General features: G+C 53.3%; 1 long non-coding RNA gene across 1 annotated transcript; it reads left to right on the top strand.

Annotated features, from left to right (window-relative positions):
- Nucleotides 1-243: 243 nt before the first annotated feature.
- Nucleotides 244-2,933, top strand: LOC142920253 (uncharacterized). Its single transcript, XR_012938705.1, has 2 exons — nucleotides 244-335; nucleotides 2,107-2,933. It is a non-coding gene; the product is annotated as an uncharacterized LOC142920253 (long non-coding RNA).
- The last annotated feature ends 1,707 nt before the right edge of the window (nucleotides 2,934-4,640 follow it).

The raw sequence follows: 4,640 nt of genomic DNA, 5'->3' as shown, positions 1-4,640 counted from the left end.
GGCGGCCCCCCCCTCGCGGCCGCGGCTCGTGACGCCGGTGCGCCGCTCGGCGCGGATCCACGCGGCGGGGGGGGCGGTGGGGGGGGGGCGACCCCCCCGGGGAGGGCCCTGAGGGACGGCGACACGGTGGGAGGCATTGCGGAGCTGCTGCTGGCAGCGGCCTACGCAGAGGAGGAGGAGGCAGACGAGGTGGTGGTGCAGGAGGGCGCTGCTGGCAGGGGAGGGAGGGGGGGGGGAGGCGTCACCGCACGAGGTTCCTGCTGAGGGCCAACGCGGCGCTGGGGGACAACGCCCCCCAGCAGCAGCAGCAGCTCGGGCTACTGGGGGGCTGGGCGGTGAGCGGAGTGAGATGAGTGGTGGGGTGAGCGGAGGGGTGAGTGGAGGGGTGAGCGGAGGGGTGAGTGGAGGGGTGAGTGAGATGAGTGGAGGGGTGAGCGGAGGGGTGAGCGGAGGGGTGAGTGGGTGAGTGAGATGAGTGGAGGGGTGAGTGGGGTGAATGGAGGGGTGAGTGGGTGACTGGGTGAGTGAGATGAATGGAGGGGTGAGTGGGGTGAGTGGAGGGGTGAGTGAGTGAGATGAGTGGAGGGGTGAGTGGTGGGGTGAGTGGAGGGGTGAGTGGGTGAGTGAGATGAGTGGAGGGGTGAGTGGGGTGAGTGGAGGGGTGAGTGGGATAAGTGGAGGGGTGAGTGGGTGACTGGGTGAGTGAGATGAGTGGAGGGGTGAGTGGGGTGAGTGGAGGGGTGAGTGAGATGAGCGGAGGGGTGAGTGGGGTGAGTGGAGGGGTGAGTGAGATGAGTGGAGGGGTGAGCGGAGGGGTGAGCGGAGGGGTGAGTGGAGGGGTGAGTGGAGGGGTGAGTGAGATGAGTGGAGGGGTGAGTGGAGGGGTGAGTGAGATGAGTGGAGGGGTGAGCGGAGGGGTGAGTGGAGGGGTGAGTGAGATGAGTGGAGGGGTGAGCGGAGGGGTGAGCGGAGGGTGAGCGGAGGGGTGAGTGGAGGGGTGAGTGGGTGACTGGGTGAGTGAGATGAGTGGAGGGGTGAGTGGGGTGAGTGGATGGGTGAGCGGAGGGGTGAGCGGAGTGGTGAGTGGAGGGGTGAGTGAGATGAGTGGAGGGGTGAGCGGAGGGGTGAGCGGAGGGGTGAGTGGAGGGGTGAGTGGGTAACTGGGTGAGTGAGATGAGTGGAGGGGTGAGTGGAGGGGTGAGTGAGATGAGTGGAGGGGTGAGTGGAGGGGTGAGTGGGGGGGTGAATGGGGTGACTGGGTGAGTGAGATGAATGGAGGGGTGAGTGAGATGAGTGGTGGGGTGAGTGGAGGGGTGAGTGGAGGGGTGACTGGGTGAGTGGGGTGAGTGGAGGAGGGGAATGTTTCTGCAGCTGGCTGATGGCCTGTGGTGCTGTCCACCCCCCTATCTCCCCACCCCGGAGTGCCCTACAGTGCTGCCCTTAATTGCTACTCCCAACAGAACTTGCCACAAAAGTGTGCTGAGGCTACTGGGGGTGCCTTTGTCTTTGTATAGGCTGCCTGTCCTCCTCGCATCGCGTGTCACCCAATAATTCAGAAGCCACGTGGTTTGTTGTGCGTTTCAAGCTTTATTATCCAGCCACTCCGAGCGTAGCTGCCGTCACTACACACGCCACGTGATGGGGGCACGGCCACGCCCACTGGTGGGGCACGGCCACGCCCACTGGTGGGGCACGGCCACGCCCACTGGTGGGGCACGGCCACGCCCACTGGTGGGGCACGGCCACGCCCACTGGTGGGGCCCCTCGGTGCGAGGGTTTCCCGACGTTCAATTGCTGACCAGGATCGGAGGTCAGAATGAAACCACCAGATTCTGATGTTTATTTCTGCATTCACAACCACAAACGATGAGGATCATCAACCTCGTCAACCTCGTCATCCTCCCCTAGGAGGGAGCTCGAGAGCGATGGGTGACAGGGTGACCTCGGAGCGACCCCACAAACTTTCACCGCTTTTGCTCGACTCACCATTACCGCCACCACATGGACAAACCCCGCACGCACGCAACAATATTTACACGCCGCAAGACAAAGGTCTACCACCACCACCCCCCCCCCCCTCTCTATCTCGCTCCCCCTACCCCATAGCTTGGAACAGACTGGCGAGCGACGTTTAGCGGCGTAGGCGGGCAGGGGGGCGCCCAGTAATCATCGCCAGCACCCGCAGCCACCTTAATCTCCCCTGTGGCGATGTTTACGATACGTACGGCGTGAAAGAAGTTCGACACGCACCACACGGCCGCCACCACTACCGCCATCACTACCGCCACCGCGTGTCACTGTAGACACATACACATAGACACACAGACACATAGACACACGCAGACACATAGACACACACAGAGACACAGACACACACAGACACAGACAAACACACGCAGAGATACATAGACACAGACACACACAAGACACATAGACACAGGCAGAGACAGGCACATGCAAAGCACGTAGACACACACAGACACACACGTAGAAATACACAAACAGACACACACACAGACATACTCACAGACACATAGACACACAGAGACACATAGACACAGACACATAGACAAACACACCAAGACAGACACACGCAGAGATACATAGACAGACACACACAAGACACATAGACACACACAGAGACACAGACACACACAGAGACACATAGGCAGACACATAGACACACACAGACACACATATAGAAATACACAGACATACTCACAGACACAGTCACACACACACAGAGACAGACACACACAGACAGAGGCGTGTGTCTGTGTGTGTGTCTGCCAGGATGAGTAAAAAAAAGGTGTCGTCTATCGACTTGGAAATAATCCCACGGGAACGCTGTATCGAGAAAAAGATGACCGATAAAAGTGTTTTGAAGTTATATCCGTTGACTTGTGAACCGAATAAATCCCGTGTTCTTCACACATTGAGTCTCGTCATCGTTTTTCTTTTCTTACCTATAAAAGGCATTTTTTCTGTGTGTCTGTCCGTCTGTCTGTCTCTGTGTGGATGCACACTTGCTCGCGAACCGTGGAGTTTACTTTTTAAAAAGTAGCCGGGTACCACGCCGTAAGCCCCGTGGTGAGCCAGCGCCATTCCGTTTTCCCATCCGTAAACTTTAAAGTTGTTAAATTAACAATTTTGTGCTATTTCGCATTATTTAAGTATTTCCTTGCGCCGCTAAAGCTGCCCGGGGGTTGCTCCTAGCAACGCTCGCGCGTCATCGGTGGAGGGTGGGGGGGGATTTCTCATTAAGCGTTCAAAATGGTTTTACTTAACTTGATTCCTCTGTTTGTCGTGGTCAAATGTTGTGATAAAGATTTCGTCCACTTCCCATCGTCCAATCAATTCCACATTTTGCACACGGTACTCAGATCCGGTGACAATGCATGCCTGTATCAAAATCGGCATCAATTAATTGGCTCCCTTAAAACGATTAACATTTTGTATGGACGCCTTATTATTCTTATATATTTGTGTGTAGGTCAAAAACGCCGCGGTCTCTAAACTGTGGAATCGCCTCGCCTGCTCCGTGTGAACGAGTTACGGGCACCCTCACTCCACACAAACAAAAGTTGTACATTGAAGATTGATTTATAAAATAACCAATTAATTCAAGTAAGCGTTGATGTGTGAGCAGGCGCCGCATCATTGACGTACTTCTTGACGGTGAGTTGAACGAAGTTGTGAGAAAAAAGTTATTAAACTTCATTCCTCTGTTTGATGTTTTGGTCAAATCTTGTACTCAAGATGTCGTCCACTTCCCGTTGTCCAATCGAGTTCTTTACTTTTTAGTGCACTTTAAAATAAAACCGTTTTTAAAAGGAGTTTTTCACTATTCAAAAGCCACCACAACCATTTCAATGCTACAACGTTTGGGCAATTATAATTGAGTTAAACATTCTTGTCATAACCATTTTTGTATTACTATCCGAGTGTCTACCCTTAATTAACTCCTGTCTGGTTCTCATGAATTAACCAAAGCAGCATTACATTTTTGTGAACAGGGCTGAGGGTTCAGAGCATATACATTCTAATCTCAAATCATCAGTGACGTCGATAACTGGAACAGATGAGTATTCTTGGTTTTTTTGGTAAAGTCACCTCGTAGAAGGGAAACAATAAAATAATAAAAATATAAAACGATAAAATTATCACGACGTTTCGACTGCAACACAAGAAGCAATCATCAGGTGTGAAAACCACAGCAAGAACATTTCAAAAAAATTATTGCTGTGGTTTTAACACAAGAAAATTTGAAAAAAAATTATTTCTGTGGTTTTCATACCTGATGATGATTGCTTCTTGTGTTGCAGTCGAAACGTCGTGAGGGGAGACCTTCGTCCAGCAGACCTTCGTCCAGCAGCGGAGCGGAAGAGCAGCTGTCCGTGTGCGCAATGGGAACCGTCAATGAGACCGGGACGCGCATGGAGCTTTGTTTTCAAGGAGTCTTTCATTAAAGCCAGACGCCTGTTTGAACGATGAGCTCCTGCAGGCATATTGCCACGTGACGTTGGCGCTGATGTTACGTAGGCCAGGCGTTATTCGTAATGTTTGGGACGCTTTCAATCGGCAACCCAAGCAATTGGGATGGCGAGATTAATCTTCTTGGTTCTGTCGGTAAAGTCACG

This window comes from Petromyzon marinus, unplaced genomic scaffold (assembly GCF_048934315.1).
Source record: "Petromyzon marinus isolate PM22_M1 ecotype Great Lakes invasive population unplaced genomic scaffold, UKy_Petmar_22M1.pri1.0 PM_G_Scaffold_70, whole genome shotgun sequence".
Lineage (NCBI taxonomy): Eukaryota > Metazoa > Chordata > Hyperoartia > Petromyzontiformes > Petromyzontidae > Petromyzon > Petromyzon marinus.
This window is presented reverse-complemented; position numbering and strand designations above follow the sequence as displayed.